Genomic DNA, 26,976 nt, shown 5'->3' with positions numbered 1-26,976 from the left:
ACTGACAGGGCTCCCTTTGGACACCGCTGGACTTGGGGCTGGTCGACCCACATGAGAAAGAGAAAACCAAGGCCGGGGACATCACGCCTGACCATCCTAGACCCCTGGCTGGACTGGTTTACATCTCTTCCCTCTTGGAAGGGATTGGCATCCTGCCGGGGCTCACTGGGAAGGATCTATGTGATCCGACCGCGGCTGATTTTACCGCGGCCAGAAAGTTCACATGAGAAAAGTGCGAACCACAAAGGTTCGCACATTTCCTATGCGAATACACGTTAAAACCCCTACATATCCTCACCCCCACCCACACCCACAACACACCCACGACACACCCCCCACCCACACCCTCAACACACCCCCACCCACGCCCCCAACATACACAAACCCTACTTACCTTTTTCTTCACGCTGAGTCCCTGCAGCGCCAGTTCCCTTTCACTTCCGTGATCGGGAACCGGCGCTGCAGGGTCCTTTTTTTTTTTTTTACGGAATGCTGCAGGGGTTTCCCCCGCAACCCCCACTCACTATACTATAGATTATTGTGAGCAGGGTGTTGCGGGGACACCCCCACAACCCCTGTTTTCTTTTTTATTTTATTTTCAGGTGTGCTACAGGGGTGTCCCCGGCAACACCCCGCTCACTATAAAGTGAGCGGGGTGTTGCCGGGGACACCCCAGCAGCCCCTGCAGTCTTTTTTTAATATTTACCTACAATGCTACCACCAAAAGTTTGAACTTTTGGTGTTCGAACTTCTGGTGGTAGCATTTTTAGAACTTTTTGCCCAAGCAAACTTTTATACAGTATAGTGAACAGGGGTATGGGGGGAAACCCCTACAGCTTATCAACAACAACAAAAAAAAGAAAAAGAAAAGGACCCTGTGTCTCCGGTTCCCGATCACTGAAGTGGAAGGGAACCGGCATTGCAGGGACCCGGCGAGATGGAAGGCAAGGTAAGTAAGGGGGTGGGGGTGTGTTGGGGGTGTGGGCGGGGTGGGCATTTGTTTAAAGGTTTGGGCACATTGGGAATGTTCAGGGGATAAATGACCGAAGATTATCTTCGGTCATTTCTCCCTCGAACATTTCCACCGCGGTAAAATCACCCCAAATCATCAGTTAACAATTGTGGGTATGCAAATCAGATCAAATGCAAGCTTTCTGCTCCTGAAAAATGTTTTTGTTTTACAGGGCAGTGCTACATTATACAAAGATTTATCAACCCAAGACAGGCATTTCTCAACTCTGCAGACAAGTAACATGCCTGGTTTTAGGAGCATTGGGGCATGTTAGCAAACATCAGTAAATGTATGATGGGTAATATTCTAGAGCAAATGCCTTGGACTTGGGCTAATTTGCATACCCAAAATGTGCCTTACTGATGTGCTTCGGAACTGGAGGTTAACTTACAGGGATGATATAGTGATAACTTTGAAAGCAATGGCTGTTAGCACATCCAACAGTATCCCACCACTTTTTATCCTTACTACTTGTGATAACATGCTGCCTCAAACTATGTACTTTGAAAAAGCTATTGATATTTTGCATATCTTACACATGACCAGCCATATTTCTTCCCAAATGTGTATTATTGGGGAGCATTGTAGAACATGTTTTTGTCCTCCTCCCTCCTCCATGACTGTCTTAAATGATCAACATATGCATTGTGTGTATTCTAGTCATACCTGCATTAGTTGATCAACATAGTGCATTTTTGGACACCATGTATAGGTATGTTAGATTTACATCTCAAAAGGTTATGCATGTCCTGTTCTAAATACATTCTTATGGCAATCTCATTTCTCTTCAAGTTTCTTTTTGATACCATTCTGTGTGTCTGGTCTCAAAATATATGTATATTTTTGGTATAATGTAGATAATTTAACTTAAATTGTCTTACCTCTTGAGCCATTTACATACAATATAGCCATATTCAACCCTATACATCATTTGATGTGGGCATGAGAAGAATTGCAGGGGTGTAGAAAATGTACATTTTTCAATTTTCATTAATAATAAAATGATTCAGGTAATTATTTTTCAGAAAGGTTAGTCTGCTACACAAATTCAAGCTTGAGAAAGCTCAATGCAAAAAGAATAGTGTACACCTGTGCCCTGCTGAATCAGTCTCCTGATCAGCTGCTCCAGAGCGTCAGTATCACAGAGCAGGTTCAAAGGTCACTGGTGTTATATTTGACAACTGCTGGGACCTCAAAGGTACTGCAGACATAGGTTTACTTTTAAATTGGCACCTCTATTCCAAAAGCATACTAATTTTGCAAGGCTGTCCGTCTTGTGACAGGTTAATCACCAATAATAAGCCATACCTTGCATTTTATATGGTGAATGATTGTTCACAAAATTATTAAAGCCACATTTGATTTGTTTCATACACATGTCAACACTGTGTGCTCAGGCCAGCCATGGAAATGCTATGTGGATTCAATCTAAACTGCCTATCTCTACTCAGCCAGCAGGACAATAGACACAATGTCATGTGCCATTTGATCCCTTTGGTGGTTGGACAACATCTCTCCAGCCCAGGAAACTCCCAGCAGGAGGACTCCTGGGAACCACCAAGCTACATAGAGGCACACCCACAACCAAAGGGCCAACCTTACACTAGGGTGCTACATATCCAAAGGCCTTTCAAGTTGCATGCTTCGTAAGGGTGTGGAGTCAGGATGGTCAGACAGAGCTGAAGGGACTGGAGGATGGGTACCTCCATCTTTGTTTTCTGTAGGCTTCTCTTAACTTTGTATCTCCTGCGCTCCCTGAAGAGGAAATCACTTTGTGTATGATATAAGAAGGCAAACATAAATTGTTGTTTGACAGAAATTGCCCCCCTTGGCCCCCCTTTGACACATATATGCAGCAGCTCTACCAAAGCCACACACTTGGGCTCTAGTACATTAATAAGGAATGTTCCGTCTATGCAAACAGCATTTTTTAAATATCATATAAATATCATATAACATCATTTCTACCCAAGTCACAGAGATGAAATGTCTAACAAACCAATGATATTACAGAATACCCCAGTATTTGATACTTCAACTCTTCCTTTCTGGAAGCCCATCTGATCTCTTTTAATGAGTATTGAAAGAACCTTTTCCATTCTAAGGACAAAATGTGATAAACAATTAACAGTCACTGCTTACGAGTGAGATGAGTTGAACTTATTTTGGAACAATACATCTTTACACTTTTTTAGTGACAATGGTGCACATGGCCTCCTCAAACGAATCATTTGCTCCATATTTGCTAGAAAGGCCTTTACATTTTTAGTATAGTTTAAGGGCAAACTAAGTGAAACATGTATGATTATATTGATAGTACATCAAGACCAGGTGCCATCACTTTAAGCAGCCAACACTGTGATTTCCTTTTCTAGTTCACCCTTTTCGAGAGTCTGCTAGTGACCAAATTAATCTCACGCTTTTTGAATAGTTGAATCATTATCAGAAAGTAGCCTTGGATCATATACATTTTAAGCTTACATCTCTATATATGACTGAGCACTTTGTATACCTTTATCAATTTTCCAAATCGCTCTTGCATTCCAAACATGGAGTCAAGCAAAATGTCAGTATTCTACAGCAATGCACAAACAAGAGTGCAAGTTGAACATGTGTAGGACAAGTGTGGAGGCACACTGAGAATGATTATGAAATCAAAACAACAGTTGAAATAATTAAGGAGAGATAAGGTCCAAAGACAATTTTGCTGAATTACCTCCTTCGTCCACACTCGTTACAAGTTGACCACCAACAATGGAACCTATATTTCTACTGGACACTGAGGACGAAAAAAACAAAAAAAAAAGATATACACATAACTGATATATGCACACTTAACTAAAAAAAGAACAATCTTAGAGAAATATCCTGCATGTTTGGTATGTTTATGACATAACACCAAAAAACGTATACAACTAAATGATTATTTGAAAATACCCTATCATTGCAAAAACAATCACATATTGAAAGACGTTCGCATTACTTTGGAGCTTCGTTTTACAGTTTGAACTTTACCCTGCTAATCACAGCATTGCGAGCTGCAGATAGCTCTTGCTGTGGCCCCTTCTGCTTCCTGGAGGAGGCGGAGCCACGCTGCAATACATGACGGATCACGTGACTTATCCAGACCTTTTATTCAGCCGTGAGTCAGCTGAGCGGTGTGTTCGCATTACTTTGGAGCTTCGTTTTACAGTTTGAACTTTACCCTGCTAATCACAGCATTGCGAGCTGCAGATAGCTCTTGCTGTGGCCCCTTCTGCTTCCTGGAGGAGGCGGAGCCACGCTGCAATACGTGACAGATCACGTGACTTATCTGGACCTTTTATTCAGCCGTGAGTCAGCTGAGCGGTGTGTTCGCATTACTTTGGAGCTTCGTTTTACAGTTTGAACTTTACCCTGCTAATCACAGCATTGCGAGCTGCAGATAGCTCTTGCTGTGGCCCCTTCTGCTTCCTGGAGGAGGCGGAGCCACGCTGCAATACGTGACGGATCATGTGACTTATCCGGACCTTTTATTCAGCCGTGAGTCAGCTGAGCGGTGTGTTCGCATTACTTTGGAGCTTCGTTTTACAGTTTGAACTTTACCCTGCTAATCACAGCATTGCGAGCTGCAGATAGCTCTTGCTGTGGCCCCTTCTGCTTCCTGGAGGAGGCGGAGCCACGCTGCAATACGTGACGGATCACGTGACTTATCTGGACCTTTTATTCAGCCGTGAGTCACCCTTGCGGTGTTAAGCCCATCGGGGTCAAGGCCACTGGCTGTTGTGCAGCTGTTTGGCGCAGTGAGGCCGCAGAAACAGTGCTAGCTTACCTGATATTGGCCAGGAAATGACAGCTAAATCGACCCATGGTGGACCCGTCTTACGGCGCAAAACAATCCAGCAGCGCCGGATGCAAAATCCGTGGACTGCCCTTAAGCCTGACGGTTCGCCCTCTACACATACGAAACCAAAGGTAAGCGATTCCAGCAAGTTGGTCTCATTTATTGACTCTAATGACCCCCAGGTAGCCCCATTAGCCGCTACGATCAATCTTGCACTGCTTAATACTGCTGAATTTATAATCTCTGGGACAGAGTTATCTCCATTTCCCTCTGCCGTACGAGACCAAACAGCCGTGATGACGGCTATGTCCGGATTGGCAGACATGAATCTTTCGCTGCTTAGCAAACAAGAACTTTCTTCTATTATCTCTGTTGAAAATCCTGTAAAGATTGGAGAAATACAAGACACCGCCGCTACAATAACCGTAGAAAAGGGCCTGGAGGGCCATCAAGAAGAGCGAGTGGAAGTTTCTGAACTTCCGGTCAACTTAGATGTCACTCACAGCTCCGAACTTCAACCCCAAATGCGCCTACTCTCCCTAAACGACTTACCCTTGATTTCCCGATTACCATCGGCTGCTTTTCCACCTCTGGTAAAAACATTTACAGAGCAGACGTTACTAATAGCGGAGACCGTCGATGAATTTGTTTTACCTTTTGAATTCACAGACGCTGAATTAATAGAAGCTTCTCAATGTGACGAGGAAACTGAGCCGGAAAACAATTCTTCTAACACCGGAGATGGAATTGAAAAACACTTGGAAGGTGGTGTTAACGAGCAGCAGGTAACTAAATTAGTTGAACCCACATCTACTTCAATGCATACCGACCCAGATACCATCCAGTCTCAAACAAATTATGAGAAAAGGAGCTTAATGCACAACCCAATTGCAAACACTCAACGGTTACTGAGTACATCAACCTGTAATATAGAGCCTAGAGGCTCGTTGCAAACACTCAAAAATCAAGAAATGCTTACTATCAAAAATGACATGCAACGAAACACGATGAGACTAGATGATAACCCCCCCATTTCACCAAAAACCAGACCAAACTTGTGCTCAACGCTCCACGTTGCAATAGCTGGGCGCGACCAAACAGTGTCATCACTGCAAACACCGAGTTCGAAGCTATATTTAACTCAAACCAGAAAGAACCAAGCTAGCACGCCAATAGTTCTGCCCACTCGCGCGAACTCAGTACATTTACCAAAAGTGAACAAAAGTGTTGCATCAGGTAACTCTTCTTCATGTAGCGACCTGCAGTCTGATACATTAAACAACACACGCTCCTCCACTGATGAAAACTCAAAAGCCCAATCTAAACCTAGTCTCTCCTCTGCCGCTGCCAAGCAAATCTATAACAACGTCCAAGAAGCCTCTTCAACAGCTCTTCTGCCTTTTCTAAAAATGTATGAATCTCTGCACGACTCCTTCAAAGACCAGACTGCGATCATTATAAACATAAAGACCAAGATGGAAACATTTGAAGCAGTCAATGCGGCCTTACAGACGCAACTGATTCACGAGGCCGAACAAACACTAAGATGGCAAGAGCGGCTGAGTGATCTCGCTGCATGTCACCATTGTCAAAATGATTCTTTAATGGATGGGCTACTGGATGCTGTAAAATGGATGAGACACATAACGGACAATGGTAAAGCTTCAAATACTGGTGCCCGATGCTGCTGTCCAGGGCCTCAACTGCCTACTACTGGCACCTCACAAGAGGTCGCCACTGCGAACAAGGATGCACCATCGCAATTCATGGAATTGAATAGAAAAACGACCAACAAATTGATTTCATCATTCATGCTTCCAGCAGTGGCTGACATTTTAGGAGTGATGGCAGCACAATCCACAAATGGAGCTGTAGAATCATCACGCTTGAATGGAAAGACCGCAAATAACCTCCAAAAACCAGTTGCCGATCAGGTAGATGAGCTGACTCCACTAAGACCTCAAATTGTAAAAGGAGCAGTTACAAGTCAAAATGGATCGTTTGGAATCTTTTCTGGTCCGGCTAAATCAATTCAAGTCGGGAAAGCAAAGAAGTCAACTCAAAAAGGTACACAAAATGTCAGCAATATGACGAATATTACCACAAATAAACCGCTCTTGAAAAGGTCACGTTCTAATGGCGCAAAGAAATTCATAAGAAATTTGACAACTCCTCCACATCCTGTTGCTACCAAAATAAGGGACCCAAAACTCAAATTGGAAATGCCGCAAGAAAAGTCAATTTCCATTAAAGAATCAGATCGCTTACCTATTCCAGCTGTTAAGCGTAGACGTGAAGAGTCATTTCTCGTAGATGAATCGTCTCCAGACGCTTCAATAGACCTGTGTGACCTTTCAACTTATTCAATTGACAATGAAGTCTTTTTAGCGACTCTCGACTGTTTGGGTGATGAATGTTTGCGGCCACGACGCAACTCTGATGACGTCCAAGCGGCGCAGAACTCATTTAAACGACCGTTCAAGCCTCAGGAATCCACAAGAACTAAGGTTACACAAATAGAAAGACCGTCGTCATTGTCCAACACGGCCCAGCACCCGAAAGCGTCAAAAAAGACAACATCAAAAGCAGTTGAGTCTCCAGCCTCAAAGCTCAACCCAAAGCAAACTGCAACTCACTCGATGAAAAACGCTCAGCCCAAGAACAACTCAAATAATCGAGTAACTGGACAATCTAATTCATGATGGTGGAAATTGGAACTGGAGAACATTCTTGAGGAAAAAAACGATGTTAATCTGAATCGTGCCAATATAATGGAGCTGCTTCACTATATCCCAGCTCTACGTATCATATCATCTGATGACATAGCGATCGTAGAATACAAATCCGAATGTAGAACTGATTGGGTCATTCTTCACATGAAATCCAGACACGTAGCAAAGCCATTGCTCGATGCCAAAGATGACCTACTATTTTTTGGATTTGATCTAACGATCTGTGATGAGCAGTCTTCATCCAATACTGGCTACTCAAATCTCTCCAAAACCACCGGTCTTAACAAGTCGAAAAGAGATGACCTGTGGAATCAGCTCAGAGAGCAGCCATCGTTCTCTTCCAACATAAACAACCGGAATAAGCGAGACTAGGACAATGTCGGGTCAAACTGCGTGACCCCATTGTTAACCTCATGGAACACAAGAGGATTCACACATTTGTTTCAAACAGGATCATCGGTAGATCTAAGAAGACCAATAATTTGCCTGCAAGAAACATGGCTCTGTTTTTACCTGTCTGTGACGGATATTCCGCGGCCCTAAACGCTGCACGGAAGAACCAATTTGGCAGACCATTTTCAGGGCTACTCACGCTAGTAAAAAATACATTTGAGTGGGCCGTGATAGACAGCGTCAACCCAAATCTGTTTGTGCAAGCCACAACCTTGGAATCAACATATGAAACCCACTCTAATAAGAAAAATCATTTTCTGATAGTAAATACTTATTGGAATCCCACAATGATTTCAGATTCTGAGTATTTATCATCAATCATGACGCTAAAAGATGCCAGTTTTGCGCGGTTTGACGACCCTTTCGTCCTGATCTTTGGAGACCTAAATTATTCCTGGTTTAACCAAGATAAAACACGTATCCCACAGAACCAGTCTAAAAATCCTCATGACTTAGCCGACCGCGGTCACAAATGGGAATGTGAATTAAGTCTGCGACTTTGCACAATGCTGAATGCCTGCACCAAAGGCGACATTCCTGCGGCCGACACCTGGCACAGAGGTCCTTCAAGAAAAACCTTAGACTATATTTGGGTGTCTGATAGTCTACACCGTCACATTTCCATGCTGACCACTATAAAATCAAGGATCATGATGCCTTGAGGGTATTCTGGGAGCTGCAAAATAAAACCACCCAGCCAAGATACAAAACATCCTTAACTATAAACACTGGGCAAAACCGACTAAAGATAAACAGCCGGCAGATTGACACCCTGACGGCTGACTTTAGTCGTGATAATAAGCTGGGCAATCAGAATAACTACGTGCCGCTATTATTGCAATTCTCCTCATGTTCAAACAGGCATAACATCAAAGCGACAAAAAATAAACACTCTTTCAGTGAAGAACTATCTGAAGCCAAGAAGTCGCTAAAAAAGGACATTCGGCGGTTGAAGAAACTTGCAGAGGAAAACGTACATGAACAAATTGCGAAGAGACGATCACGGTACCGTAACTGGCTAAAATCATTTAACTGCATCCGAGACCAAGATCAACCTGAACAAATGCTGCATGTAATAACACAAAAAGATAGCAAAAACATCTGGGAACTAATTAACAACGGCCATTTAACACAGGCGTTTGCATTATCCAATGGTGTGTCTGCAACCAGTTGGGTAGAACATTACACGTCTGTATTTACATCATTAGACGCTGTGGAAATCGGACCAACGCTGCCGGAAAGCTGCAACTGGTACACTACTGAAACTGTAGATGACATCGAAAATGCTGTTAGAAAGCTTAAGAACTCAAGGCGGCAGGCCCGGATGGCATATCAAACCTAATGCTAAAAGCTAATGGCAAACACTAGGCAATTTTCATCAAAGCCCTATTTGATCGAATAGCAGCAACACTAATTCTTCCGGCCTCATGGACATCTGCAGTAATTGTAACAGTGTTCAAAAAAGGAAACCGCGAAGATCCGGCAAACTATCGCCCTATCGCGCTGCTCGATACTATGGGCAAAATATTTGCAACGTTTTTACAAAAAAAGCTTGCATGTTGGGCTGACAAAGCCAATCTGATCGACGAAAGGCAAACCGGATTCACAAAAGGGGTGGGATTGGAATTAAATCTACTCCTTCTCAATATGGTAAAGCTGGACGCCTTGAACCGTAAGAAAAGGTTGTTTCTTGCGTTTGTTGATCTCAAACAGGCCTTTGACACCATCAACCGACACCTGTTATGGTCAAAACTCAAGGCCTGGGGCTGCCCATCACAACTATTGTCGCCCCGAATGGCACTTCATTCAAACACTACCATCCGTGTGCGCACAAACGCAGAGGGAGACTTTACTGATGAAATTGTAACAACAAAAGGCGTGAAACAGGGATGCCCGTTAGCCGCATTACTTTTTAAATTGTTCATCTCAGATCTTCCAGCCGCTTTGTCCCAAACAAGGTCGTTTCCACCGAAGGCGAATGGCAAACAGCTCAGCTGGTTAATCTATGCTGATGACATAGTCTTACTCGATTCTACCGAAATCGGCCTACAAAGACTTTTGACAGCTTTACAAGTCTATGTAACTCAAAATCACCTGGCAATAAACGTCATGAAATCAAAAGTTATTGTCTTCGGCCAAAACACGCGGATCAAAAAGCCAGTCTTCACCTGGAAAGTGAATAACGAAGCGTTCGAAAAAACTGTGGTAATTCGTTATCTAGGAGTGTTGTTTAACACCTCAATCAGAGAACGGAGTTGGACTCTTGATGTTCTATCCCTTATGAAGATTTTCGCTCAACAAGGCTCGAAACTACATGCAAAGTATGGTAAATTTACTCTGCATCCTTTAATAATCTTTTTCATGCAAAAAGTATCCCCTGCCGTAACTTTTGGTAGCGAGGCAGGATGGAACATAAATGCTGAATTTTGGACTCAAATCGAGGGGTTATTTTGGCGAAAAGTTCTGAAATTACCACGATGCATCTCAATGGTTGCATTTAGATATGAACTGGGCCTTGAGTCGCTCTACAACCAAGTGGTTTGGAAGTCGCTTTCAGCGCTTTGAAAAATTCGTCATTCATCTCCTGAAAAAGCCTATGAGATCCTATCTGAACAATCCAACGATCCATCAGCAGGCCTATTGAATAAATGGGAAGCAAAACTGAAGTTAATCCTACTCGACGCCGATATCAACATAAATATGTTGTTGTCGACGCTGCAGATAGCGAAAAATAAATTCCATCAATGGAATTGGATAACTAATATGAACAAACGAAATGCTCTAACCTCATCATTAGATCTGGGAGTCTCATCAATGAGGCTTGGGGATTTGCCAAGATACCTTAAGAAATTCTCCTCTAGATATCACAGAAATCAATTTCTAAGATTACGTCTTAACCTTTATAAAACTCGGGAGGTGTTGACGCAAAGGAAAGATCCATATACATCAAGTAATATCTGCCGGTTCCATGTGCGAAAGATGTGGAAACGAGCAAACATTTGATAACAGAGTGCCCAGCAATCGTTGCCCAACGCTCTTTGCACTTGGAACATTTTGCACCCAAAAACGGCAATATGCAGGACTGGTGGAGTTACTTAATATCAGGGATAAACACCAAACTATCTTGTGCCACCATTAATTTTATGGATTCGATTTTTCCAAACCTCGATGTGTCATATAGTGTCAGACTTAGCATATTCCCTGTCGTCTGGTGTCGTCTGTCTCCACACCTCCGTCTGTTTCATTCATCTTATTTTGATCCTTCCATTTTCTTTTGTAAGGATAGTATTATGTAAATATTGGAAAGAAATGACAAAAAAGTTTTTTTTTTTTTTTACAAAACTAATGTCAATAAAATAAAAAAATAAAAATATATTGAAAGAGGTTCTAGAGATAGTCAATAATAGGGAAGAAAAAATGACATCTCAAATATAAAATGCTCCTTGTTCACTGCTGCGGGATATACAAACACCTAGCCATTTTGTGAGATATGGGAGTCAACAACAAAATCATATAAACATTCCAAAGCCATAGTACAAACTGTGGCAGTCAACATATTGGTCATTGAGTAAACATTTCAACACGAAATACACATTTAGCATTTATCTCGAGATCAGTTGCCTTTCTTCTGCTCTCAATACATGGCATTGCAACCAGATGAGTATATTCAAGAAACAGCATGATCATTCATCTAGGTTTAAAATCTTGCAGACGATTACAACAAGTCAGCCTAGGTTAGAATTTCAAATGCATTCCTGTTCTGGTGTCATCTGCTATGTAAGGAAAGGACATATAAACTTCATTTACTTTTAAAAACTCCATCATTGGTTCTCTTCTTTGCCTTATGGTAAGACACATGTGTAGGGTGTTTCACAAACCCTATGTTCTATGCCTCCTCAGCACTCAATAAATGACTCTTCTTAATGTTTTAATATGTTAATGCCTGTGTTTCAATATTGCTTACCCTCTGCTCCATTGCACACCGCCATTAATCAAACTCATCCCATTTTATATGAAATGCCTGTAATTTACAATAGCATTCATGGCTGCCATTTTGTTAGCGCAGTTAAGCCATTTATGGTGTATGGCCCCTAATTCCGTGTAGACTGATGTCATTTGCGCGACTTAGATAGTGAAGGTATGTAACCTCTGCTCTCTTAAGGGTGTCTTCTACTGAGGAGCTGTAATAACACATTGGTTACACGCTCTCATAATACCCAGAGGTGCCTAAATCACCGGCAGAATTATAATTGAGAAGGGAACCAAGAACAAGAAATGTACCTCTTTGGAAATGGCTTATAGGGACCTAAATGACCACGCCAATAGTTCAAGCAGTATTATTAAAATAGCATCCTTGAACATAGCAGGAATGTTAACCAAATTGAATAATCAGTCCAGGCTTAAACTATATAAGTAGCTGGGGCGTAATCCTCTTTCATGAAACTTGATCGTATGACCAGGTTTATATCTAGGGATTTAGGGTATATCAAACTATGGTGTCTAAAAGTAAGCAATGTCATCTTGCAGGTCGAATGATATGTTTAGCAAAGTTATCGACAGTTATACAAATGTGATATAAGGCAATATCTTCTAAATCCAGATGTGTGCTTTCAGGGATGAAGTTTGGTGTAATTAGGCATTGATATTTCTATAGTGTTAATTCTGGCAGCGATATGAATACTTACATTATAAAACTACAGGAGTTCATTAATCGAAACATTTTAGATGCAGAAAACTTGAGCCATGACAGAAGGCAAACTATATTAATTATAACAGGTGGCTTTTAATTCATGGTATGTGTGGCATGGTGAGGGCAGGGAATTTGTTGAGGACCCTGAGGAGGGAGTGGAACAACGTGTTGTGGGTTCGACGATATTGGGTCCTATGTCCAATTTGAATGGTTTTGCATTTTGCCCTTTTTTGGTTGACATTAGACTTTGATCACTTAATAATCACTCGCTGGGTAAAAAAATGATGAATGGTCCCAGCTGAAGCAGGTTGTTTTATATTACAAAATAGCAACATATACCCTAAATAAAATAATGAGTGCCTGAATTTGGAATTTTACATAGTCGTCTTGGTATTTTCAGTTAATGAATTAAATTAATTAATAAAGTGAATGTGCAATTGATTTGTCGGTAGCCTACGAATAGGAGCGTTTTTGGATTTGATAAAACATGTAAAAGAATGAAATGTGATCTACTCAAAACTCTTAAAAACACCCCTATTGGATAATGGAACAAAGAAGACTGTATAATTCAGCTTTCGGCTGTCCTTGTGCCTCCGCTATTTGATCCCTCCGCTATTTGATCGAATGAAAGGAAAGGTCTCAATTAGACATACAGGATAAACTGGAAGAAGATTTTTCTATTTTCTGGAAGCTGGGCACATAATATGCCTGAACTAGACTTGATGACCTTCATGTTTCTCCCAATGATTGGTTTGAGCATCATAGTGAGAGGCGGTGTTAGCGGGAGGGCTGAGGGAGCTATAGCCCCAGTTGTTTTGTTTGAAGCCCCAGATAGAAGCTCAGGGGCTGCAATCAAAAGCCTAGCTATCCCTGAGTCCCGACATTAGCGTAGCCCAAGATCTTTTCCAAACTTAGCTACACCCCTGATTATCGCCATTTTTATTGTGTAATGGTGGAAGCTTTTAATGTAATGTGTTCCTGTTGCTGTTTGCTTGGTTCTTGACATGATAGCTTGTGAATGTATACTCAATCTGTGCTAAGAATGTGTTTATTGATGGAGTCCGAATTTCTTTGTGGTGTTATGTACCCATACAACTGGCATCACTTGGGCCCGGGCCTGGCCTCGGGGCTGAGTTAATGAGGGCCCGGGCCATTACCCCCGTGATGCCTGTGGAACGGGTACTTAAGGCCATTAGCACCCATCCCATGGGCTGGGGCAGGACTAATTTCAAGTATTTTCAGTCGAGGCATCCCATTCACGGAAATAAAATACTGTCCCAAGATGGCCACCATGGAAGTCCCTCTTTCCTTTTCATAAGCAGAGCAGAAGGTGCGGCTGCAGCAGCGATAGCTGCCGCATCCAAAGTAAGGTAAATTGGGGGGAATTAAAAAAATAAATGGGGACAGAGAGTGGAGGGAAGATGGCAGTGGGGGAGCCAGCTGCCAGGTGGCATGGAACATAAACTTTAAACGGCAGTTCAAGCACACATTTCTAGCCGCCGGATTGGCTGCCCCTCCTCGCCCCCACCAGGGTCCTAAAGGCATATATGGACCACTTGTTTGCACTTGTTTGCATTAGACAAATTTGATCAGGAGCTGCTTTGGCTGACACTTTATCACAAGGGGATCCCAAGAGCCCAGCTCTAAATCCTGCTCTCTGTATATGCTCTCTGTATATGAGAGCAAAACCTCAATTATAAGGTCTGGCAGGAAGGGAGACATATCAGAGAGGTATTTACTGGAGTACAGAGGAGGTCTGTCCTTGTGCCTCTCCTATTTAATATTTAAAAGTTATGTGTACTCACAGTCAAAATTACTGGAAAAGATCACATCAGATGTCCCAAACATATTAGGGTGCCTGGTTCCTACATTCATGTATGTTGAAGATGAAACTCTGATTGCTCAGACCTCTGATGCCCTACAAAGACTGGTCACAGGCTTTTCAGACTGAAAATGGTCTGTTAACTGGCCCCAATGTTTTGGTTGGGGATAAACTGGACCCCATAAAGTGTTATGATTCTTTTGGGGTAAAGGGTAGGTAAACAGACCACTTTAATGGCAACCCCACTTTCCGACTGGTCCAGAAGGAATGGAACCAAGCATTTTGGGTTCACCAGGCCACTTTTGTCTTGGGACCATGCCTGATTTACAGAAGCTCTTTCTGCTGTCTGTGATGGATTGGCGGCTGAAGAAGTATGGTCTCCAGGGTTGTCCAGACTGTGGCAGAGGGTAAGATGACATCTAAACATTCCAGCCACCAGCTTAATCCCGCCTACTGAACAGGCAGTAACCATAGCCAAAGGTAATAGGGTAGTGGTGAGAGTGGTCAGTGGGTTTCAATATTCATCCATTGACCAGTTACTGCTTGCCTAGAATGTTAAATCAGTGGCTATTGCAAGATACTGAGCAGTGCTGTGCGGATGCATGGGTGCAAATGCATTCCAAGTACCTGAAAATATTTTTTTTCTTTTTTTGTGAGGGATACTGTAGGTACCGTGGTATATGTCATCTTTTAATATGCACATAGACACTGGCATGCATTTTGTGTCTGATATTTTAGCATGTCAGCCTTTATGATGTGGGCCTCAATTTGCAAAAATCTAAAAGCAAGTCTGACACATGATATCATTAAGACCCTTTGACATTTTGGGTGTCATAGATGTACACAACATTTTAACATTATTTGGCTTTCCTATTTGATTTGAAGACTCCGCAATCAAGTGAGCATAATTGAGGGGTTTAGCTGCACACCCTCTGTAGTTTGCAGAGTCTGTAGGCATTTTCTTGGACACACCCTCAATTTGGAAAACACTATTTAACCAGCTCTTTCACGCTCATGCACGTGTGCTCATGAGCGCACACTCACAGCAAGTGAGCATAAGTGAGTGTTTTGGCCTTTTCTTGGACACACCCTCCATTTGGAAAAAAGATTTAACCAGCTCTTATGTGCACGTTCAGCATCAGTGAGTGGTTTTGCGGCAGTAGCTGTGTGCTTTGCAGAGTTTGAATGCATTTTCTCGGACGCATCCTCAATTTGGAAAAAAAAATATTTAACCAGCTTTTGCGCGCTCATGTGCATACACTCACAGCAAGTGAGCAGAAGAGAGCTGTTGGTGGTGTGCTGGTTCGGCAGTCGAGTGGTCAACGGCCGGTCAGTCCTGATACCTTTCCTGCAGTATTGTTCTCTGGGAGCTTATCTTTTGCAGGGTTGGACTGGCCGCATCGGCCGATCGGCCACTGGCCGGTGTACTTTGAGAACTGGGGGCCGGTTTTTCGTGAAGCACCCCCTGGGCCGTTTTTTTTTTTAAATTTACTGTTTTTTTTTTTTAATTTACTGTTTGTTGCACGGCACTGGCTAGCAGTGGCAGACAGGTGCCATGGGCGCTGCGCTGCTTGCGTGAGTGTGCCAGCGCTGCCGGGCCCGGGCCGTGTTTTTTTTTTACATTAACTTTGCATCGACTCAGCAGGGCCGGCCAGGCTGGCTGCTGCTGCCTCGCTCGCACTCGCACTTCAGGCGCAGGAAACTGACACACCGACTGCAGCAGGGGGGGGGGGCGGGCAGGGGTCAGGCTGGCTGTCACGCATCATCAAAGCAAGGTAACAACACACGTTGTTGTTACCTTGCTTTGATGATTTGATAAAGCAGGAGGAAGGAAGCAGCACATTAATTAGCAAATTTGCATGATGCCATCGTGCATTATAATTTATGCATCATGCAGATGCACCGTGCAGCCATGGGTGGCATGGGCGTAGTGGTGCTCACTGTCACACTAGTGCTCACTCCCTCGCCTTGTGGGCCTGGGGGGGCCGCCCCCCGGCTCGCCGTCGTCGCTCTGCTAATGAAATTAGCAGGCCTGCGCCGCCTGCGGCCTCCTCCTGCCGCCAGGGCTGGGCCGGGGGCTGGACTTGGGCCGCCCAGGCCCCCAGGGGGCACAGCACACAGTCTGGCGCCGGCCTCCTCCACGCCCGCCCGGGCCCAACAAGTTGCTTTCAACTTTTCAGGAAGGTGTTGCCCTTTGTGCAAAGTTGAAACAACTGTTGTGCCTGGGCGGGGCTGGGCCGGGGACTCTGGAATATGGATGTGGCTCAGGCTGCGGCGCTGTCCCAGACTCTGTGTCGCCGGGCGGCGGGCCGCGGCAACTACCTAGAGAATAAATGGGCGTTCGCGGGCCTCTCTCTCCACCATGATCAGATCATCCCCCAGAGACGACTCGAGTACGAGAGAGAGACAGAGACAGCAGCGACCGCAGACGAAGTTCAGCAGGAGGAGCCTCCACCGTCCGAGCCAGGCTGCTCAGGTAAGAGATGCATGCACGGTGCACGTGCACCACTATTCGTTCCTTTCACGTCTGTATAGCAAGGGCCAGTGACTCATGGTGATATGCACTTCCCCTCGTTATCATGGATTGCTGCTGGCCGCGCCGTGATGCCGATGCCGTCACTGTTAGGCGCAAGGGGCGGCCAGCAGCACATCATCTGAAAATGAGCACCACGCCACTTGTGAATGAGGCGTACTGAGCATTTCTCTGGATCTGGCATCCATACACGGCCCGCTCTCATCCATTGTGTACCCCACGGTCCCCACCCCACCACCTTCGTCACCCATCCCATCCGCGATGCTCTCTGTTGCACAAGCCAAGAGGACTTGTGAATGGTGCAGAGTGTCCACAGCTTCTGGGCTCTCTGGCAGGTGCTTTCGTCTTGGAATACAAGCTAGACATCAAACAAATGGGGATTGGGCGAGAGGCGGGTAGTAGATGGGCGTTGACCTATTGGCATGCATGGATGGGGGGTAGAAGGGAAACTAAGAGGTGTGCATAGGGGGAGATGTCTGGGGGAGTTAGGCAGAGTGGGAGGGAAGAGAGGAAAATGATGGTGGAAACAAGGTCAAAGGGGCTGGGAAATAAAGGATGGATGGGAAGGAGAGCTGGGGAGTTGGAGAGTGTGCATACACAGTGGTGCCTCTAAAGGTGGGGGAGGGCAGTGGATGCCTTTCCTAACCCCTGCGCCCCTTATCTGCCCCCCCATGCAGTGAGCAGCAGCAGGCGTGCCGGCACTGGGCAGGCATGTGGAGCACACACACACTGTGCCAAGCTTCAGATTGTCATGAGTTCCTTTCTTGCCCAGTCCAGTCAGCTGAAACGGGTACACAATGAAATGAATGTGGGCTATAGTTTGATATTGCCCCCACGATGCTCCCTGCCAGAAGCCTTCCACTTGTCAGGTCTGCTCTGGCTTTCTTTCAGTAGCTGGTGTGCTATATTCTCAAGGCTGCAGCTAGACATTATTAGAGGTGCTCTGCTCTACATAGGACTGACAGACTGAGTGGCACAGGGATTATCCAGGGGCAACGTGATTGTTTAATGTTTCTTTGCCCTAACATTTTGTGTATTCAAAAATACTCCAAATATTGATCTTACTGTGGCCTACATTTTCTCAGATAAAAGAGTTGCTTGTACATGACATCTAGCTCATCATGCCTGATTCTTCCAGGCTGAGAGCGCTGTAACACAGTACGTGTGTTATCCCCATGTAATGGTACACAATGCATCGACCCCAGCGGGACGCAGCGGACTGGGGCTCTGAGTCTGACCCCTGCCCGCCCCTTTACAGCCGGGGCGGGGAGGTGTAGTAGGGCCCCTGGAGGCTGGAGCCCAGTTTGAGCTTAGCAGCTAGCTTAGCTAACTCTCTTCTTGGTGGCGGCCGCCGGCCGGCGCCGCGGGTGCTGGCGGCGGGCCACTGCCGACTCGAGTCGAAGAAGTGGGGCATATTTGTCTCGGACTCACTCGGGCACGCCACGCACCGGAACAGCCCACTGCCCACAATGTGTTCCTTTTGTGGCACTGGGAGTTTTCTGTTAAAATGTGATCATGCAAATTGTGCAATTTAAGAGGAACAGGGTGTGCCGTGGGGCTGGGGGCTTGAGCTGGAACGGTTCCTTAACTTCCTTTTGTGGCACTGTTTGAATAGTGCCCAAGGCGGAGTTTTCTGTTAAAATGTGATGCAATGTGCAATTTTAAGGAACAGGGTGTGCGTGCGGGGCTGGGGGCTTGAGCTGGAAACGGCAATGTGTATGTGTTCCTTTGTCTATGTAGCAATAGCAAGCATTGAACTCGCTGAGCCTTTTTAATTGTATTTGGTAATGTATATGCTGTTGCCTATCTCCAAATGCACCACAGTATCTATCCCTATCTAAATGATATGTGGAAGTGTACTTTTTCATGAGCGTTGTCAACTTTTTACATAACTGGCCATTAGTGTACTATTTTAACAAATTTGTTAAGTTGTGAATTGACGCGATTCACGGATGATGGTTTGAGGGCCACTTTTTTTAGGTGAGGGGTGGGCCACTTTTCTGAGGCGAGGGGTGGGCCACTTTTCTGAGGCGAGGGGTGGGCCACTTTTTTTTGTGTGTCCGGGCCTATTTCTAGTCCCAGTCCGACCCTGATCTTTTGTAGACAGGCCTATTCGTATTGCAGATTACTAAACCGCTTAACAGATAGTGGCAGTGCTGAAACAGAATTGCTACTAAATGTGGCACCCTCTCACTGAAGTGGAACTTGTGAACTTATTGCTGGTATTCGCTGGCTTCTCTTTACAGAATATGAGGGGTAGTGACTGCCTGCCTGTCCTGTGATATCAATGAAAATTCCTGCTATTATTAACGATTTATGACTGCACACCATGCTTTGAATTAAATGGTAGCAGAGGTTAATTAGAGAAGTGAGAATTGAGATAGCGAGGTATCTGGCTGTGCTAAGTGAGGGTGACTGTGGGTTTATACCTTTAAGCCATCCCTGTCACATTTACTTGTGAAAAAGTGTGGACTAGGAGCCTAATGCCACGTGTTACATGTGGTGAGCTGTTTTCCTCTTCTTCCTAGGTGAAAACGTTACTGCACTTGCTTGCAGTGGTGGATGCACGTCCAATCTGTGCAGTGGTAAGCAGCAGGATTGTGGAACAAGGGTTACCTATCGGACACAGTCCTGTCAAACAGGCAGTAAGCAGTGACCTACGGAGAGGATGCCAGATTGTATAACTGAGTTGTTAAAACATCCTACTCAAGTAATATCAGAGCATTTGGTACCAGCCCCACTTACTTGTCCCGATCTCGGGGAAGAGCAGGAGGTTGTGGATATGGGTGTGCGGGACAAACACCAGAGGCATGGCTGCTGGGTCATCAACATGATAATATTGACTTACCATCCTCTTTGTTAAGTCTAAAAAAAGACTTGTCAGAAACAAGTGGTTGGAATAAAATTGGCCACACAAAAACATAAGTGGTAGGAAACGGACATTTAGCTCCATGTCTACACCACAGGGAGTAATGCTAATTGTAATAAAACCTCAGATGGATGTAATCTACCCACTTATTGGTGTAAAAGATGTAGATGAAATAATGACCCAATCTAGGGCCAAACTAAAGCCGTAGAATCCCAAGCTCCAGGTACTAGATCCCAGAAAAAAATTAAAGATTTATTTTTAAAACTGGGAATAACCTCGTCTAATAACAAGATATCTCAGCAAAAAAGATAATCCAGAGTCTGTCTTGGGAATTTCACACAGAACATTTTTAGAAGCCTTGCCAGTCGTTTAGAGGGATCTGGGCACCATAGAAGAACAAATTGATATTGTGTTAGACATTAGTGAGATAAAGTCTATGGGAGTCTGGGATCGATTTGGTGGGCGATCCGGCTTCAGTTCTAATTGAACATTTGACATTCAGTTGACATGGCTGATTGCGAGCTACGGGGTGGCCAACATGAAACTTTAAAAGACATGGACGATAGCATGAAATTGACCGCTCCTTCGATATCAACACTGAATTTAGTCATGAGCTCCATTGTCAATTTATATGAAATCATTAAAGATAGGTCATCCACCAATGTTCTACAGTCAAGTGAAATACAGGTGGTGATTAACATGTAAGAATATATGGTAGGCAACCAGTGTGATAAGAGCTCATTGTACCAAACAAAAACATCAAAATCCTTGAAAGATCTAAATCTCAAAATAGAAAGGATTGCGAACAAGATGGAAATTTACCACTGTTTCATTATGAATTGCTCCTACTGAATGAAGATGGGGAGAACCCGGCTGGAGATTCAGTTAAAGGAGTCAATGGTGAGCAACTAGTGAGACCATCAGTTTGCGAAACAATGAAGGTAAAGCAAGTGACAATCCCCTCACTTTCAACTGAAGAATTGCAAAGAGGAGACCCTTATTCTGTGTCAGACCAGGTTATTGAGGCTGATGGCTCTAATGAAATTGCCATAGATATGACTGTCGATGAAAATAAAAAAAATGGGACGGAAATCAGCGACAAAATGGGGAAATACATTAAAACAAGAAAAAAATTATAAACAGGACAAACATGTTAAAGGCTTGAGAAACTACTTGAAGTATTTGGACTTGTCTGAAGATTTGAGAATTGTGGAAGATCAGGTGCTTAATAGTGTTTATAGAGCAAATAAAGGTGAAACAATATGATGGTTAACAACTTGGCAAAGTGTTACTATGAAAAAGACTTGACAATCTTGAGTGTCCTGAGGTTCTGCACTGAGATACTTCAATGCAAACCTTAGAGTCTGAGGATTTAAATAATATCAATCCAGTTAGAAGGGAAAATGGGGCAAACCAAGCAGTGATTGAGAAAGGGGTAACAATGAAAAGTATAAGAAGAAGTTTGGCTCTAATGTGCAAACCCAGGTCGACTCGAGACAATTGGTATTGCAGTTGGAATCAGTGAAAAAATCTGTAAAGTCAACACCAAAGTTACCCCTAGAATGATGGGCCCACATCTTCCTTATGGGGAAAAACAAACCTAAGTCGACTGCGGCAGCAAAAGTTCAACTACCTCCAGAAAACAAGTCTACCTCTACCCAAATACAACCACAAGCTCGCAAAACAACACATTTACAACCAAGTTACCCATTAGAGAGCCTGATAATTGAAAGTGAAAAGCAGAAGAAGAATAAAGGGCAAGAAATAAAAGGGAATGAGTAATTCTTACACTGCTTTTATGAACGTCCACATGTTTGTTTGGAGCATTTGGCTAATCCAGGAGAACAAACTATTATAAACAGACTATCTATCCTGAGGATAGTGAAGGATGTTTGTGGGCTATACCTATTTTCAATGCATGATATAGATAATATAACCAACACAGTGAAAATTGGTTTCCATTCCCGCTTGGGGATAAATGCTTAATGTTAATTGGAAAGGGGTTTTAAAATCTCAACATTTAAACCCAAAGAGAGGGAAAACAGGATAGCTGTGTGGAAGTCATAATGAGACTGCTAATAATGTTTGTGTGTAGGAGTTAGTCCAATCACGGGCAACTGGGAATAGCAAAATGGGGAAAACTTTAAATAATGTATGGTCATTACAGCTGAGGATTTTGTCTCCGGTTTTTCAGATGCTTGAAGAAAACAATGCGTTGCTCTAGTGAATGGTTAACTCAATATTCTAAGTTGAAGTACGAGGGGTCACAGACGTTTTATTAATAAGTCTTCTAGTGATGACATTTTTAGCTAATTTTTTTAAATTTTGTTGCAAGAAACATGGTTCCTTACTGAATTTAAGCTTGATGGATTTACTATAATAGGCCAATTAGCAACTAGCAGTAATGGAGGTCGGCCATCTGGAGGCCTCATAACTGCCTCATGGAATTCTAAAATAACAAAAACAGTGCAATCAACAAATTCCCACTATGATCGTCTTGCAACTAAACTACACTACTATACTAATAATCTATTAAAAAGCTTGGTAGTATTGCATACCTCCCATTCACTACTACGGATGAATTCTTGGCGTTTATTGTTAAAATACCATCCGATGAAGTGGGCTTGGGTAAATGTCTCAGTATTTTAATAGCGGGAGACCTAAAGTCACATTACTTAGACCTACAGCATAGCCAGAACAGAAATGGTCTACACAGGGAGAATGGTAAGGAGTGTCTTAATTTCTTTGTTGAATGGAACTTGGTTGTATGTAATGGAAATGTGAAGGGTGACTTGTTCCTTGCTCATACATGGGAAAGGGACCAAGCCAAATCTGTCGTTCCATGTAATAATGTCCCTGCAAAAATGTCCCGTGGCAAAAAATTCACCAAAAAATTGTTGTTTTTTGCAGGGACATTATTACATTGAACATGCCGAGGACACCCCCGCAACTCCCAAGTCCTATTTTTTTTCGAGTGGAGCGGGTGACACCCCAGCAACCCCATATATATGGTCACCATAAACAATGTCACCACAACCTTTCAAGGCAACATTATGTATAACAAACATACATATGGGGAAAATATTACCGGATACCCAATCTGTTATTGATTATATTATTCTGTCTAGAGATCTATTTGATTGCTGTAATGGTGGGGGCAACCGTGTGGTTAAGTGGCCAGCAGATCGATATACTGGTGAATCAAGGGTGTAACAGATTGGCTAAGTTCAGTAGAAAACGGCGAGGTCGGAATAAAAAGTTGCGCTCTTAAACAGCTGAGCAAGTAACTTTAACCTGTTTATCAGACCAATTTATATATTTTCTGTGGGTCCTAGATACACCTGAGATGGGAGGGATTAAGATTCCCCCTAATCACAAATACCAAATTGATCAAGATACCTGGCAACTCAAAACATAACTGACAAAAATTCTCAGAGTAATGTTGAAAACTCAGCATTTCTGAGGCAGAGGAAAACTATGCTTGCAGCCTACCAAAACTGGAATAAGGCTAATAGGTACTTAACATTCTAAAGTCAAGGGGCCTCATTACGACCCAGGCGGTAAGTTACCGCCTGGGTCGTACCTTTACCACCATGGCGTAAACTACGTTTACGCCATGGTGGTTGGCGGACTTACCGCCCCATTCCGAGGTTGGCGGGGCGGTAAATCCCCAATCCCCATTTACCCTTCCCCATTCCCATTTTGCCCCATAGGGCATAATGGGAGTGGGGAAGGCGTTAATTACGCCACCGTAAATTACGGTGGCGTAATTAACATCAAGGTCCCTTAGCGCCATGGATTTTAACACCTGCTAAAAGCAGGTGTTAAAACCTCCATGGCGCTAAGGGACCTCGGAATCAGGCGGTAAGGGTCGGCGCTGTTTACGCCGCCGTAAACCCCTTACCGCCTGAGTCGTAATGAGGCCCAAGGTGAGCTAATGTTAGATACCCTTGTAACAAAGAATACCTGGCATGTTTGGTCTTTAGTGAATGGCGGAAAAACTTTGAAAATTACCTGTCAGAGTTATTGCGTATCGCAAGATCTGTGGTGCCCACATTTCAGAGCCCTTTTTAGTGAAACCAATTGGAAAATGGCTTGTGTATGCCTAGATGTGCCAAAGTCGCAATGTGTTTCCTTTGCTGTGGTGGGAACACTTTTTTTTAAAAATCAGCCTGGACCATGACTCTATATTCTTGCTTTAAGGATATTTTTGAGCTAAGGCAATGCCTGGATAGCTGGAAATCCACTGAAATTATACCTATTCATAAGAAGGGCGATCGGCCGGATCCTAACAACTACCGCCGATTGTCCTTCTTGATGCGGATAGTACAAATTTTGCTTGTGCCGTTTTATTAAAACTGGAGAGCAGGTTGAAAGTAACGGTAGCTTGGATAAAGTTCAAATTGGCTTCAGGAGAGGTATGTTAACTATTCTAAATGGGTTAGTAGTGAATATACTGAGGGACAATCGGTGGCAGGCTGGTAACCCTCCTCTCAATGTGGCTCTGACAGATCTTAGCAAAGCTAAGCTTTTGATACTGTTAATAGTAAGTGTCTGAGGGAAAAATTGAGAGTTTGAGGTATCCCACCAGGCTTATTAGAAATCCTGATATATCTACAACAAAACACCACTATTCAGATAAGGTTGGATTCATTCGGACATCTGACAAGACCAATAATTACGGAGAGGGGAGTGAGACTGGGATGTATACTTGCTCCCTGTCTCATTAATTTATATCTAGCTGAACTAAATGAGGCATATGTAAGCATGCCTTTGCAAGTCCTAAAATTGCTATGCAGAAGATTAGTTGAATGGTTTAGTCTCATGATATTTTACTTCTGATCTTCGCTCTTCAAGGATTTCAGCAATTGACTCGGGAAATGAGCGACTACGCTTCATAAAATGAGCTTGTGATAAATCCTGGCAACACTAGCAGAATGAGAGTTGGCAACGTGAAAATAAATCACCATTTAGGTGGTCAATAGATACTCAATTTATTGATCCTGTATTGGAGACCTTCTATACATATTCAGTGCAAAAACTTTGTTAAAGGGACGTTATGGTTCCAAGTAAAACCGAAAAACCCTTGAAATTTGTGATGTCATCAATGACATTTGTGATGTCATCTTTGATGTCCTGGGTGTTAGGCTTAGCAGTGCACGGTGGTGGCGCGAGTTATGGTTGTTTAGCTTACCATAACTGGCGAATTTCAAGGGTGTTTCGGTTTTACTTGGAACCATAACGTCCCTTTAACAAAGTTTTTTCACTGAATTTCATAGGTTTTTAGTAGCACAACTTAACCATAACTTCCCTTTAACAAAGTTTTTTTACTGAATTTCATAGGTTTTTAGTAGCGCAATTTAACCATAACGTCCCTTTAACAACGTTTTTTCACTGAATTTCATAGGTTTTTAGTAGCGCAACTTGACAATAATAACTTTGACTTTATGTACATGTAATATGGAATATACTGAACCCCTTCTACTGAACCTGATGTCTGCAAACTCTTTTAATGTCCGCGGACATGTTCAGTGAGCAGTACCACTACCTCAAAATTCCGGGGGGGGTATGTTGGATTATTATATAATAACATAGGAACATTTAACAAATTAAAAAAGCAGCACATATACACATTATATGTTGTAATACATAAGAAATGTAACCCATATATGAAACACACTAACCATTCATTTAAATACAATATGTTCTGAAATGGAATATACCAAAAAAAGATAAATTGGCTTCCAACATAATTACCTCACAGACACTACAGAACTAAGAGCAAGACCAGACCTACAGAGTACTTAGAACATATCTTACCTGAAATAGTAAGTGTACTTCATTCACTCATATATTTATAAACTTTCTGTATTAGATTAAAAAAAAATATATTATCTTTTTTTTTCTCACAGAAATGTCTAGTACTCTGGAATGGCTAGAGGAGCATTTCCCATATGAGGAAATGTCAGAAGATAGTGAAACTAATGGTAAACACTTTACAATATAAACCGTTTAATTATTATTATTTTATATACATTTAACATATTTTTTTGTACAGAGCATACCAAAATAGAAAATACCTCTGAAGAAACTGTTATGGATAACACTCTTGACAGCATAAAAGAAAAAATGGATTTATTGTTGACCAAACTTTTGTTAAGATCATTTTAAAACAAAAACCTCATACCATTGTCCCACATGTACTTGTCCCCCCTCACCATATCCCAGTCAATTATCCCCAAACCCTCTCCATAACCCAAAAAGTTTTGATGAGACTTCCATCCCTTCTTCATACCAATCATGTTGAAACCCTTAATTCTCCTGTTTTTGTTTCCGATTCTGCCTCACCTTCTCTATCATAAATTATTAATATATGTTAAATAAAGTTACATTTTTATATTGTGTTGTAATTAGATTCCGTATAAAAAAAAAAATGTAGGTGTCCGCGGACAACGCAGGTGTTCTGAAATGTTCGTAAATAAACGAAAATGAAGGTCTCCTGAAGAACACTATACCTGTCCGTACTGTTCGCTAGCAAGTTGAAACTGTTGTAAGAACACACGCGGTGTCCTGCAATGTTCGTAAATAAACGAAAATTAAAGGGTCCTGAAGAACACTATACCTGTCCGTAGTGTTCGCTAGCAAGTTGAAACTCTTCTAAGAAAAAAATTGATGTCCTGAAATGTTCATAAATAAACGAAAATGGAGGTGTCCTAAAGAACACTATACCTGTCCGTACTGTTCGCTAGCAATTTGAAACTGTTCTAAGAACACAATCGGTGTCCTCAAATGTTCGTAAATGAACGAAAATTGACGTGTCCTGAAGAACACTATACCTGTCTGTAGTGTTCACTAGCAAGTTAAACTGTTCTAAGAACACCATTGGTGTCTTGAAATGTTCGTAAATAAATGAAAATAGAGGTGTCCTGAAGAACACTATACCTGTCTGTACTATTCGCTAGCTAGTTGAAACTTTTCTAAGAACACAAGTAGTGTCCTGAAATGTTCGTAAATAAACAAAAATGGAGGTGTCCTGAAGAAC

This window comes from Ambystoma mexicanum, chromosome 1q, assembly GCF_040938575.1.
Source record: "Ambystoma mexicanum isolate Mex_15411 chromosome 1q, UKY_AmexF1_1, whole genome shotgun sequence".
NCBI classification, from domain to species: Eukaryota; Metazoa; Chordata; class Amphibia; order Caudata; family Ambystomatidae; genus Ambystoma; species Ambystoma mexicanum.
Note: the sequence above shows the minus strand (reverse complement) of the source record.